The sequence below is a fragment of the Apis florea genome, unplaced genomic scaffold (assembly GCF_048593485.1).
Source record: "Apis florea isolate Af1SG1 unplaced genomic scaffold, ASM4859348v1 contig_3170_pilon, whole genome shotgun sequence".
NCBI lineage: Eukaryota > Metazoa > Arthropoda > Insecta > Hymenoptera > Apidae > Apis > Apis florea.
Genome location: NW_028256714.1, coordinates 6049751 through 6065456, shown reverse-complemented (window position 1 = coordinate 6065456; position 15706 = coordinate 6049751). Strand labels below are relative to the sequence as shown.

The following is a 15706-nucleotide window of genomic DNA, read 5'->3' as shown; positions in this document are numbered from 1 at the left end:
GTTCCATCTCGTAAGAAAGTTATATATGAAGAAAAAGGGATTGAAACATTTCCATTTTATTTTCTCAGAAAAAACGTACGATCTCAATACTTGTGTTCAATAATTTATTTTATTTCTTATTTTTGTTAATACATTCGAATATTTTCGTGAATCATATATGCATATTCAACGGTAACAACAATATTTGCAAAAGTAAAAGCAAAGATACATCGTCTCTTTTATGGATATGATATTTTATGTAAAAGATATTGTTCTTATCTTGAACAAAAAGAATGTCATCTGTTCGAGGAAACAAATCGTGCTCGTGTTCAGAATTCTTATCTGATCTTTGGGAATTTTTACAAAAATAATTTATTGGTTCGCCAAATAAGTAATAAACTATTGTTTTTTTTATTCAATATCTTTCATCGTATGATGAATACATAGTACCACAAATCCTCGTCCTCTTCGTATTTTATTTCGATTCTTAAATCGAATTTTAAGCAATTTAGTTTTATTATACGTGTAAAACATTCTTCTTCCTATGAACATGGTGTTCCATTTGAATCTTTATACACAATCAACGAATGTTTATTTATTGTAAAAATACGATGCCTCGTCCCACGAATGATAGTTGCGAATATAACCAAACCACTTAACGATCAGTCATCGATCAGATACTGCAGTTATCGAATGGTCAACAACCTTTACTTCGTTTTCAAGATATCTTACGATATAATCTTCTCCAAACGCATCCGATATTTTCAAAAATGATCATATTCTTTTTTCGTTTTTCGAGATAAATTTCTCGATCCATATAAAATTTATTCTTCATCGAATAAAAATGTTCGTGAAAATTCGAAACTACCGCTCTATTCGTCACTATTTCTCTTCCCCCGGCATTCCACTCCTTCCCACTCCATTTATCTTACATCTTTCTCTTCCCCCGCACCCACGCGTTTCTTCCTCAAAATGCCACGACTCGATGATAGCATAAAAGGGGAAACAATCGACGAGGATCTGTACTTGTATGGCGCTGTGCGCATCGCAGGAATGGATTGACCGACGAGTGTAAAACGAGGTGGCCCCGAGGTTGATGTCCGAATCAAGCGCCAACATTCCAATTTCTCGTTTCCTTTCTTCGCGCAGGGGGGAGAAATTTCAACGGTTCAAGCTGGAGGATCAGTTTCGCGTCGATGATTTATCGTCGATTCTCGAGTTAATTACTTTGGCTCAGAAGATTATTCATCAGAAATTTTGAACAATTGATTTTTCCAATTTTCTCGTGCAATAAGCTCGATGGCCTGGAAGAAGTTCTAGAAGAACGCTTTAGGTACACGACACGTTGGAAGGGTGCCTCACTTTCAGTTAAGAGCTGTTGCTCGAGGGACGAGCCACGATTGCTCTTCTCGCGGCTCTTCCGTGCCAAGTGATAAATAGGTCGATTTTTACTTAGGTTGGTGTGAAAGAAGTTGAGGGTTTTTTTTTTTTTGTTTCGATTAAGAAAAATTCACTCATTGTTTGATTGAGAATAAAATAATTATTAATTTGAAACAATAATGATTTTCGCAAGTAAATTTTCAAGTGTTTATTGGACAGATAAATGCGTCGAACGTTTGATTACATTACCATGATTTTTATACTTGTAACAAAAGATATATTTGCATAAACATGGTGTGGCATTTATTTTCATTTATTCAATTAAACAAACGATAGCTAGCACGTAAGCATAAATAATTTAAAATGAAAATTATTTTTATCGAAAGATAATATTTTAATGTTTTCCTTTTTCAAAGGAAGGCTAAAAGTTTTTTTAAAACTATGCCTGCTGATATATTGGCCTCCATAATGGGAGGAATAACGCGGAGACTGTACAAGAAAGACAGTTAAGATGTGGCAAGAGCTTTGAGTCAGAAATAAGCGAAGGGCCTTCCTTTTGATATTTCAAAAGTCGTGATCCTTCGTGTAATACTTCCGATATAATATGATGCAGTAATACGTTATATGAACCTTATTTTATCGTTCAATGTAGCGAAATTAATGGGTTAAGTATCTTATTTATTTATAAGAAATATTCTTTTTATTATTCGATTTTCGTGTAGATCCTTAAGCAAGGATACGTAATTTTTCAATTTTATTATATAACTTTTATATCAAATTCAATATCAGTCTCATCGTTGCACGTCCATCTCTAATATTTTCAAAAAGAACAAGTTTAATAAGTAAAAATTTAATTTTTACGACGATGCATAAAATACTGCTAGAAATAGATATATGATTTTTATAAAAGGAAAAATACAAAAGTGAGCTAATCGATTAATGGTGTTATACACATTTCATTTCTATACATTCGTATGCAATTATTCTCATGAAAAGATATTTTATTATAACTGTACATAATTGTGCCTATCTAATTCATTATTCATTAAAAACGAGCCTTCGAATTATTTGGAGCCATATTTTATCGAATATAATATTTCACGTATCGTCGAAAAATATCCATACGCATGATCAAACTTGTCGTTCGATTTTTAATATCAGAAATTTTGAATTTTGAACACCTTTGCAATGATTCTGCCCCGGTGCATACGTGGCTACTTACAAAATGGCGAAATGGGGCCATCATGGCACAATAATAGCGGTGCAACGGCGGATTCGCGTCGTCTTGCTCGTCTATTAATAAATTAAGAAGAGGACCATCTATTTTGGAAACGATAAGTTCGCTCGAACTGACGTTCCCACCGATCGACATTGTTGCATTCTTCCACGATGAGCGCTGAAAAATCAGCCATCATCGTGGAAGACACGAGATCTCGTGGAAGCGCGAATCTTCTCAAAGTGGGGGGGAGGAAGAATGGATTATCTTTGTTATCATTTGTAGCCATTTCTAGTGAAAATGTTTCTATTCATACAGGAAACAGAGGAATGGAGAATATTTTTATTCGCTAGTTGAATTAAATTATATGTATAAAACAATGAATGCAAAAACTATGAATCATATATTTTTTAATAAATAAGTTATTTAAGTAATAACAAATTATTGGATTGGAATTAATATTTTGGATTTGAATAATAAATAAATAATTGTTTTCTATTGTTTCTTAATTAAATTATAATTCAACTGATATTTTTGTTCTAATCTTTAGAATTGATTTTCCCAGATGTATCAACTGTTTAATATAATTAGATACTTTTATGTGATCAGTTATATTTAAATTCTTCAAATTTGAAAAAATTCTTTAAATATTTTAAAATATATAAAATAATTACATCACATTTGTTTGTCGATGATTCATTCGGAAACGTGATAATTAAAAATATTATAACGTAAATTATTTAATTATATACACTCGAGAATGGATATAAGAACAGATATAATTATAATAATTGATATGTTTTCAATATTATTTAGTTTCATTTCTATTTTATAATTTATTAAAAAAAATTTATTAAAAACATTATATGTTTTAATTTCGTTAATATCATCATTAATTTGTTCCAACTTTTTATTTATCTTCTATAATTTCTTTTTTCTTTTCCTTTTTCTTCCCGCTTTTGTTGGCCTCTTAAAGTCGAGTTTACAACTTTTAATAATATTTCACATATTTTTCTTTATCACGTATTCTTTCGATAAAAAAAAAAAAAATCTCGAAAATAAAAAGCTTCTAACACGAATCTTAGAGGAAAAGGAATATTTTTATCGTTATTTTTATAAAGAAAAATTTATAAATTATAAAATTACACATCCACGGATGTAAATATTGGAATTGATCAATGGAATGAATTAATGAAAAAGTTTTTGGTAAGAACAATAATAGGAAGAAATATAAATAATCAATTTCATTTTTTTAAAGATTTTGAAGTTTTTTTGAATTTTAAATCAAATTTAAAATTAAAAATGAATTTATTAATATAATGAATATATAGAAAATAATTAAGTGAAGGAAATAGATAAAAAATCATTTAATAGGTATTATTTGAGGAATAAAATTCATTAGAGGTAATTTATTAATTGCTATATTTGATTTAAAAGATCAACTCTTAAACTTCAGACATCTAATGAATTTTAAAAATTAATTTTAGTTGTATAATATTTCCCTTTAATTTTAATTATCTTGATTGTTGATTTGTGCACGAGATCAATTAATGCCAATTGTAATAAAGGGACAATTTGCTTTTATAATATATCGCGTAATTGAATAAGAAAAACCTGCTTCAATGCCATCCATACGAAAGGAAATTAAGGTGGAAGAGTGAAGACAGACATTGCATATGCAGGTCAGCTTTTAACGTAAACGGGTTTATATTTCGTTCCTCGGTCGCTGGTATAACACATGTTAACTGGCTAACGGGATACACGCCCGAACAAACCGTGACAAAAAATTTGTATCTTTCTAAAATATATAATGACTTTAAGTATACACGTTAAGTATTCACAAGTGTGAAAAATAGTAAATTTTACGAAATAATTTTTATTTAAAAATTATATAATAGAGATTGTAATACAAATTATAATAAGAGTTGTGTAATAAAAAATCATTGATTTTATAGGTGAAATTAAATAATTAATACAAACGATTAGGAAGAATGTTTATCCCGATCGTATCAATAATTGGGCGACGTAAGTAAAATATAATTTTCTTATGCAAATCTAACTTTTGTTCAAAAAAAAAAATATACATATATATATCTTTTTAATATAATAGATTTTTCATTTAATTTTTATGCAACAGTGATTTAGTAGTTAAATTCATAATTTTCAATCAACTCAACGTTATTATCGAGACAGTATGAAATAACACGGTATTATGAAAACACGTGCGAGGTGAGTATGAATAAAGTAATGAAATATTTTATACGTGAAAAAAATTTTAATTTTTTACTTCTTTTTTCATTATCGGAAAGAGGAAGCAAGAAAATTAATCCGAGAACTCGAGAATGACTCATTTCGATAAACAATATATTATTTTCATAACTTAATAGAAGTCGTTAGCTTATCTTCTGTCTCGATACGTGTGTGTTAGATATAAATATGAATGATGATTCATAAGGAAAAACGATAAATTTAATAACGCAAATTTAGCAGTACATTTATTTACTGGTTAAAACAGTTATCATTGCCAGTCTCTACTCGCCTCAAATAGTTCATACGTCTCCCATAAATTTTTAAATAACTTCAACTTGCGTTGAAGAGGAGAAAGTAGAAATATGAGATTTACTAAGATTTAGTAACGAGATCATTAACAATGATTAAAAGTTGAATAAAATGATGATTATAACGACCTCTCACAGCTGTTCACTTGCTTGCATATCTCTCTTTCTACAAACTTTTTACCAGTCGAATTTATTCTAATTCGTTTTATGATTTTCATAAAATTTCAAAGAACTTCAATCTTTATTCTATCTTGTAATTATCTTATTCTCGGAATATCGAGAAATATTATTTTAAGAATAATTATAATTTAATCAGTGGTAAAAAAGAAAAGTTGGAATTAATATAGAGGCATTTGAAAATTGTTAATAAATGATAAAATGGATTTTAATTATTTGTTTATTCGTGTGGCAAAAGTAAGAATTTGGAACCAGAAATGCAATTTTAATCAGTGATTATTAAAAAATAAATTGTTTAAATATATTATTATTATATTGCATTAATAAAACTTGCATTATTCGAATTTTTATTATTTTCACGTTTTGTTTTAATCTAGGAAATTTAGAGAAATCGTAAAAAATAAGTTTTTTAAGATTTTACAAGAATATTTATATCTATAAATTTCTTAAAGTTATTCGTTCGATGTTATTTTTTTATTTTTATAATTATCTTTTTGAAAATCATAATCACGTGTTCTCTAAAAATGCGTAATTGTGCAACAATCACATTAAAAAAAGAAAAAAAGGAACCGTCAGGAAGTTTCTTTCTTGAAACATTTTATAAAACACGATGGCTACAAGAATTTTCTCGGTGATCCCACATTTTCTTGTCCAGTGCTCAAGATGTTAGATAACGGTTATATACACGTTAAGTAGTTTTAGCCAAGTTTAACTCTGGATTACCCACGATACGACTGCGATTGAGAAAATTAAAATTTTTTTTTAACTAGATGCAGATGTTTGTCCAATTTTAAATTTTTATTTGAACAAAAATGAAATTGAAATAAAGATTTTTATCTTGTTAAATATCGTAATATCTTGCTTGCGAGTATTTTACCTTCTTTTCGCGTATCATGTGCATCTATAAATTTATAAAAGGGGGAAAAAAAAATTTAATCGTCGTTTAATCGTCTTCGACTTTGATGCGCATATTTCATATCAATGTAAAATGTAAATACCATTCCATGATATTTAATTCAAAATGAAATTTTAATATAATAATTTTGATACTCTTACTCTTGATGATGATAAAAATAATCTTATTTGCTTAAATATAATAAAGCTTGCGAATTCGTGAACCAAAAAATTCTTTTCAATTTATCAAACAAGCATGTTTGTTGTAATTCTTAAATTAACATTATAATTGATAACATTGGAACAAGAGAAAAATGTTTCTTAAAGTTACGAAATAATTAAATATCATTTAATAAATTATTTTCAATGTAATTAAAATAGGAATTGATCTCATGTAATTCATAATAGAATAAACAAATAACCGAAGATAGAAACGTTTGTCCCAGATAATATCCGTAGGTTAATCGCACGTTGATATCCAATTTTTATTTAATTAAGTTTAACGTCATCCAATTGAATCGAATCGAATCGTCCTTGACAATTCTAAACTAGATCGAAAAATTATATATTCTTCTCTCTCTCTCTCTTTATCTCTCGGTATATACATATTTACCATTGTACTTTTATCAAAATTTCTTTCAAAAATTATTTAAATTCGATAAGAGAGATAAAATTTTTCAAGAGAAGAATGTTCGAATGTTGAACAAGATTCTTTTCGAATAATTAAATTAATATATCATAAATATATATTAAACTTTTTATAAATTACATACGCAATAGCCATTCAATATTATAAGTGTTAATAAATGTATTATAATTAAAATAGTGTAAATGTAAATTTTGAAAATTAAAGAAAAGGAACACAGTAATTAATACTACTGTAAATTTATAATCATATAATCTTTCTTCAAGATGCGAAATAATATGATTTATCTATTTTAAAAAGTATAGCCAATAAGGCTAACAAAATTTATTCTACATCTTTTATTTTTTACATGCATGTAGAATAATATGCTGTCTACTCGAAAAATGTTCAATCTTGATTTCATTCGAAAACAAAACCCCAGACAAACAAATTTTATTCTTTCCTCTCTCGACTTATCCTGTTCTCCACAGAATCACAGTCAAACAGGTTCGCAGGGTTCACCTTATATAGTTACAACAAATTACAATCCTCTCGAAACTAATAACAACCACATTGCGATCTCAAAGTAATTTGTTTCGCAGTTTTCGATTTATTATTCGATTTTTCTGATCGACTCTATCGAACATTAGAAGTGACGTTATTAATTTTAAAAAATTAAACTCAAGCCGCTTTTGATCGATTTATTACATTTCATGCATTGCACTCATTGGGAAAAATGAGAGACAAACTTATCGAGATCCATCCACCTCTTATTACGAAGGAAAGAAAGAAAAACCGAAAAATCGACTCGCGGCAGTTTGTTTGCAATCGTGGAAGGCGAAGAATGGTCATCGTTCGAAAATCGAACGGTATCTCGGCCCTGGCCGCCTTGGTGTCTGGTCTGCCTCTATTCGATCCTCGCCTCTAGTGGGACATTGTAGAGAAGGTCGGCGTACCTCTCACCTTCGAACACGGACGACCGTTCCGCAAATAGAGTCGGTAAAGAAGCTTACGTAATGGCGTATAAGCGATTTCCATCGTTGCGTCTCCGAGGATTACGGTACACGATCATCCACGAGAATTAATAATATTTTCGAGAAGATATCACGCGAATGGTTAGAATTGGGAAAAGGAGACGAAGAAACGATTTTCAATGGATTTCATTTTATTTGGATTTTGGCCTTCCTCCAACCTTGTTTTCCTCTTCGCGCGCACGCTACCGCTGCCTGGGAGTAAACACGTTTTTTGCGCAGCACAAACAATAGATATACGTGTTTAGAGGGAGGAGGGAGAGTTGTCGAGAACATGTGACCGCTTGATCGAAAGCGTGTTGTGTCTTGAGGATTATAAAGGATGTGAGATGCGGATTGTAATTAATGGTACAAATAAGACGAATAAAAATCAAGTTTAAAGATTTGTCAAGTGTAATAAATTAAAATATAGAATAAAATAGTTACGTAGCTTAAATTCTTGTTTTTTTTTTTTTTTTTTTTTTTTACAACAAAATCGAAATAAGTATATCGGTGAATTTTCAAATTTTTCTTAAACGTATTTTACGTTTTTTAATTTATTTTTACATGTAGAATAGCCAACAGATCGTTCGTATCCTACGAGCAATTAGCTATGTACTTGTATTTGAAAAATTTTCAAACTTGATTTAAATTTCTCATGCAATTTCGTTACTCTTAATTTTATTTCGAGCCATAAAATCTTAACCAATTTGTATCACGTGAAATATGGATCACTTTGTATAAACATATCACACAAATCATACACTGATTCATACGCAGTTACAAACACGTATAAATTAAATACAAGAGTAGCGATAATTTTTTTTCATATTTTCAAGACACGTTTAAATTTAGCTGTCCGCAATTATGATAATTCCTGTGAACTTTCGATCGAATTACACGTCTTCCAACTCGTTGTACCAACAATTAAAGTGAAGCCTAGGTATAACTGGTTCGAAACGACTTGTCACGCGGTACGATTAACATATAATCGATGTAATTATTTCAGCCGTGTTCTCTGTCGTCGTCTCGCGTAACTCGCGATTCGATTTTGCTCGAAGTTTATCGCATCGTATAAAGAGACTAGAAATCGTTAAAAAAAAAAAAAAAAATATTAATAGCTTCGTAATTAGTGGCATTGCGTTGCTCGTTTTGAAACGTGCAAAAAATAGTTAAAAACGAATAAAAGTTACAGGATAATCATGTGATAAAATAAACCGTTTTTTATTATTGATTTCTCATTCTTCGAAGAGAAAAGTCATCGAAATCTTTTTGGATCGGTGGAAAAATAATTTGTGCTTTGCATGAATATAGAAATAAATCAATTTATTATAATTTATATTGGACCTTGTAAATAAATATTGTATAAAATTGTTATATTAACGAGTTTGCCGCAATATTAGTTTATTACTAAATGTTTTTTTTATATTTTCCAAAGTATTTATTGAAAATTTATATTAGAGAATAACATATTTAAATATATGCGATATAAACTGAAATTCTCTTAAATATAAAATATAAGAAGACGATTCATCGAGATCAATCTTTAGTTCAAATGCTACAATTTTTTTTCAATTTGATCAAATAACTTTTGAGAATTGTAGTCTGCATGGTAAAAACTATTGAGTATTATTTGAATTTACATATATTATGCATTAGAATTGGAACAAGCAGTGTATTTCATTTTGAATTCATTTTGAAGAATGAAAATTTTTAATAATGATTTATCGTATAATTATATTTACCATGAAATAACTTATATAACAAAATTATTAATAAATATTAGTATTAATAAAAGAAATTAAAAACGAACAAGTTAGCAAGTATTGATTTTTGAATCCATGTATATATATTTGAAACGTATACACGTTGCATACATGAAAAACGTGAAGTGAGTTTTTCTTTCTTAATAAAAAAAGTAAAGCGATGATAAATTGGTTATTCTAGGACAATGTGTTTACGAGTCGTTTAAATGAATCATTTATATATTTATATAGAAAACAAATGGATACTTATTAGATAAGAAAATTAAACATTGTAGAAAGATATTGTATTATATGAAAAGGAAGAATATTGTACTCTTGTCATAATTTAATCAATATTTAAAAATATTAATCATAATGAAATTTAATATAATATATTTCACCAATATTTTGGAAATATAAATTAAGATATATATAAAAGATATTAAAAAATTATTATTAAGTAATTAAAAAATAAACGTCTGTATTAAACAAATTTAATAATAATTTAACTTGGAGACTATATTCATATAAATAACGATTATCGATCATGTTCCTTTCAAAAATAATTATCATAGATTTATTTTATTATTTTTATTATTTTCAGTGTGTAATGGTTGATGTTCTGTAATTCTTCTAATACTTAACAGGTGTTGGAAGAAAAGTATCTTATAAACATATAAGAGTTATGTATCGAACAGGTTACATTCACAATGCGAAATTTCTTCGCGGTCGATGGCTATTGTTTCGTCACTAGACACCCTTTCGTAACGTCACGCCTTATTGCGCGGAATGATGGAACCTACATACAGCAACGACCAACAATCTCTTAATAATACTGCATAGATAAAATTTGTATTATATAAGAAGAGATGTATATTTGTTCCAACGAGGATTCAAAATTAAACACAAACAACGAAACTTAAACTAGAAGAAACATCTTGTTATCGTGTTAATATATTGGAACATCTTTGAAGGATCGATTTTCTGTGAAGATCAAAGCAAGTATGAGGATTGGATGTTGTAACTTTTAAAAATTCATTAAGAAAATGAATTTTCTTCTCAACAAGTTTTCTTCTTCTCTTCAAACAATTTTACATTGTGTAAAGATGCCAGTTAAAGTTTATTTATCAAGTTTATAAATAATTTAAGATCATGCAGGTAGAATTTCTGCTTTTTCATCTAATACTTAATAAACTTGAACAAGCATTTTTGTATATCATCTTTTTTGCTTTTTGTTTTGTCTTCCAGAATTAATTCTTCAAAAAATGTTAACATCTTTTGTATATATATAAAAATCATCAATCTGTAACAGATTAAATTGCGAGGCAATATTACTATTATAAAAATCATATAATTAAATTAGAAGCGTTACAGTTATATCATATTTAAATAATAATATTCATGTAGTTGATGCATCATGCATTTGTGTAACGATGAAAGATAAATCTTGGAATTAAATCTGTAAGATTATGTAGAAAACATCCTAACAAGTTTCTTTTCCAACAATATTTAATTATTTAATACAAATACTTTCTAAAGAATTTATTTATTATATCTACTGTGATATAAACATACTATATATAAAGTTAAATAAATTTACTTATTTTTATTAGATAAATTGAGATTTAAAATTTTTTGGAAATTAGTAATTGAAACTATTATTCAACTTAGACCACAATGAATCTTGTGATGAAACTACTTGATATCAAATTTGTTTTAATATCTGCACTTTTATAAACGTCAATAATAGTTTAATATATAAATTACATTATTAATAAATATTCACCACTTTATCCCATCATTTTATCATCTTATTCCATATTTCCCTTATATTTAAAACTTTTAAATTAAATACAATATTATATGTCAATATTATATACATTTACTAAGCCTAAATTATTTTCTTTACCAGATAATTGCATAAGCTATATTAATAGATTAAATTAGTAATAAACAAAGATTAAAAATTAATATTTATGATTCTTTCCTTATATTGAAAATCGCAAAAAAAAAAAAAAAAAAGAAAAAATACTTCTACTTCTATAAATACTTAAATTCGAAGAAAATTATACTTAGCAACATCGATAATTAACGATTTGAACTAACAATTTACGCTTCGTTCCATTTATTCATGAGCTTAAATACCACCCAAGTAATTATCTTACTTTCTTTGTTTACTGTACTAGCAAAGCGTATGGAAATACGCATAAAGAAACATGATAAAACAGGGGCACAGAACCGTGTTGTGGCGTTGTTTCTTCCATGTTGATGCGATGCAAAACGCATATAAATTGATATTTTTTTTTTTTCTTTTTGTACTTTGCACAGCTGTACTATTCGTGACGTAACTCTAATTATATCCTTAGATATAACGAGCCGACAATAGTCAAGTCTTTTAACTCGAGTACCACTCGATCTCGAATCAAGGAAACGTGTGTTCTCTTTCTTATCGGTCGATGACAAACGATAATTCAAATGCTTCCTCTGTGGTATGTTAAATAACCTTATTTCCATTCAAAAAATTGACTCGTATTATGGCCGTAACAATATTATTTGTTCAAGAATTTTATTTTAACGTATTTATAATTATTATAGTATTTATAATAGCGAAGAAGATCGTTAAAAAAGATCGGTTATTCAGATCTATCGATTCGTCGAATTATTGGCGTTATGAAAAATATCGTGAAAGGTAGTTTTAAACATATCGAAAAATATATTTAGAATTACGATTCGTGGATAGATGGCGTTCTATCTAATGACCTTGGGTTCATAAATTTAGATAACTCGTCGAAAAGCTGTCTCTTCGTCGATTTTAAAAGCTTGAAATAAATGGTCAAATCTTCACGATTGGTATTCTTTTGAAAGAACATTTATATATGTACGTAATATATTTACATCGTTAAATTTTCGATATATGGTAATTATTCCATTAGTCGTATCGTTGTTAAATCAACCTAATACCATTGAGACCAATAAACAATGAAAACAATTATGAAAATTTTTTAATAACAGGATCTAGGAATCATATAGAATTTGCACGGAATGAAATAGCTCTATCTTTAGAGCTATTATCTCATATCACATTATCTGATTTAAATTGCATTATTTATTATAATTTAACAAACAAGCGATATTTTTGTTTTGAGAATCTTTAGAATTGATTCTCTAAAAGTATTTTTCATAAATATATTAACGACTTGTATACTATTAATAATAAATAATAAAATTAAAACGAATTAAAACAATTTTTTTCTTAAATATTTTATTTTTTATTAAATTTGTATTCAATTATACTATGATTCTTATATACTCTACATTTTTTGATTCGATTTGATTTGATATTTGTCATGATATATTTTTCTTATATGGAGAAATATAGGTGTGAAAGAGTTTTCGAGTTGATATTTAATTTATATTACGTACAATCATATTATAAAAATTATCATTACAAAGAAAAAAAAAAAAGATTAGAGAAACGTTTTTATTAAAACAGATCAAAAAAAAAATAAAAAATTTGAGATACAAATTTGGAAAAATTCTTCAATTTATCGATGCCATTATCAATCTATTATTATAATTGCGTATAATCATCAAGTCAATGGTCTGAAAATCATTCTATACACACAAAACTTTAGAGCTTTTGTTGGTCATGTTAACATTTTACTTCTTTAGCAGGTTGATTGACGTGTATAATCTGCAATCAACGGGCATAAGATCTTTTATACCCGCCCCTATTCACAGTCTACTATACAAATAGTTCTTCAAGAAGTTAAATCCAGGCAATAAGTCAAAAGAGTGAAAATTAACGATGAAAATTTATTTTAAATTGAGAAGTGTGTACGTTAAATCAATTATATCATCATTTATTCAATTTATTGTTTGTTGAGTATATAATTAATATTCTTATATAACTAATATACCTTTATCTTGTAGTAATTTTATTAATCTGTTTCATCTGTGAGTATAATAATGTTAGATAAACAATCGATTGAATATTCGTTTCAAAGAAATAAAAATAATTTTTGACCAATCGATTATATTATATCTGTTAATTATTTTCTAAGTTAATTTTAAGTCATAATTATAATTACTTTTCACACATTTTTATTAATCACTTTGATAATTAGAGATAATATAATTTATATATTTTGAAAGCTTAGTAACTAAAATCTCTTTTATCAAAATTCATGTAAACGAAATATAAAAAATATATATGTGAAGTGCTTTTTGCAGATATCTCGAAAACTATATTTGAACAATAATTATGCATTATACGTCTTCTTTTATACAATTATCATTACCTATATCCACGCATTCTAAATAGAAAATCACTTTTTCTTTCGTCAAATTTGGTATTTTCTAATTCCAAAAATTACTACTAATATTTTTCAAATTCAACTTTGAACAAATAAAAGATTCTTCGCTGTCCCAAAACAAAGTTCACTCATTTATCAAACTCCAAATTTAGTTGAGTCACAGTTAACAAAATAATTGATCGACGATACGAAAACAAGACACACGTTGCGTCAAATTCGTTCTTGTTTGTTCCAAATATGAATGTAACAAAGTCGAATGCGTACGTTTTTCGTGAAATTTTTCTTATTTTATTTTCATTTGAAATTTGCCAGGATACTGGACCAATTCATTGAAAATAATCTTGCTCGCTATTTGATGAGCTGAATTTATAAATAGCGTTGGAGGAGGTCGCTGGATATATGTAGATATCGGCACCAACTGCTTATGTTATCAAAATGACGTAAACGTAAGTGCATCATTATGCCGTAATTATTACGGATAAGATTATATTTAATAGACACGTCACATTTACCGATACGGATGATAATCGCCTCTCTGTTTTATACGCCTGATCACCCATTTTTTTTATATGAAATTAGCGAATTTTTATTATCTGTAAAAAAAAAAAATTGTAATCTGAAAATTAATCTTATACGTTAAGCGTTATAGGGAATTCTTTGGTGTCTAATTATTATTCTCTTATCGAATGTTTTAGTTAATTTTCTTTATATCTGTCGTATTTATTTGTTTTGTGCAAGATATAATCGCTTTGTTCATAACGATTCAGTATAATCGATAGAATTGAAGAAAAAATGATATCTGTGAAATTATTGCAATATTACGTCGACACGAAAAGTATGATAAGTCTAATAGAATAATTTATTAGAATATTTTGTTTTATTAATGATTTTATTTCAATGATTAATTTGGTTTATATACAAATTATAAGTACAATCAATACATCTGTAGGTGTGTATAAAATTATTACAAAATCGGAATATTCTGATTATATTCTAGAGCAAAAGATTCTTCATCTTTTCAAAATCGTGGAATTTTTACAAGAAAAACTTGCGAAATAGTTAAAATCGCTAAGATGATAATTTATGACTCATAAAACTAACAATAAAAACATACATGAAAATATCTTTCATTAAAAATTAAAGTACAAATAGAAAAAATTCTGCAAGACTCTCGTATTGAATTGAGGAAAACTAAATTATTGAAAAGAAAAAACCATCAGTTTTTGTATTGCAGATTATCTATCATACTATACTACAATAAATAAATAATGCACAACAGTCAAAATATAAATGATTAGAATATTAAAAAAAAGTTTTTAATATTTTATATATTGATATGATATACAATTATTAATATATTCGTAGAACATCTTTAAAGGATTATATTATAGTGACATAATTTTATCTTCGTTATACTATCGTTTTATCTTATTTCATCTAATATAAACTTAAATTACTTAATAAATAAGTTACAAATATAAACGAAATTTGTATATAACACACATTATTTATTACAAAATTTAATTTAAAAAAAAAAGTAACAAATTTTCAATTGGTTCATCAGTAATTCAGAACGGTTTATTTCATGCATCAAATTTCAATAAAAATCCGCCTTAAGTCGCGAATTTATGATAGCTCATGAGTAATTCGCAGCACCTTTATAAAGCTCCCCTTTATCACGATTCTCTTCAATGCAAATCTTCGCGAAGCTAACGGCAATGGATCGCGCAATGTGGGGGGATACAAGTGACAAGGTAATGGCGACATTCGTGTAATTTAGCGTCTATTACGCTTAATACTGAACAA

General features: G+C 27.4%; 1 protein-coding gene and 1 long non-coding RNA gene across 5 annotated transcripts in view; both read left to right on the top strand.

Annotated features, from left to right (window-relative positions):
• Amph (amphiphysin) overlaps positions 1 to 15706 on the top strand; it is a 58951-nt gene that overhangs the window by 31136 nt on the left and 12109 nt on the right. The gene's annotated exons all lie outside the window — the stretch shown is intronic.
• Positions 1346 to 2299, top strand: LOC147657396 (uncharacterized). The gene is made up of 2 exons (XR_015292587.1): positions 1346 to 1702; positions 1776 to 2299. It is a non-coding gene; the product is annotated as an uncharacterized LOC147657396 (long non-coding RNA).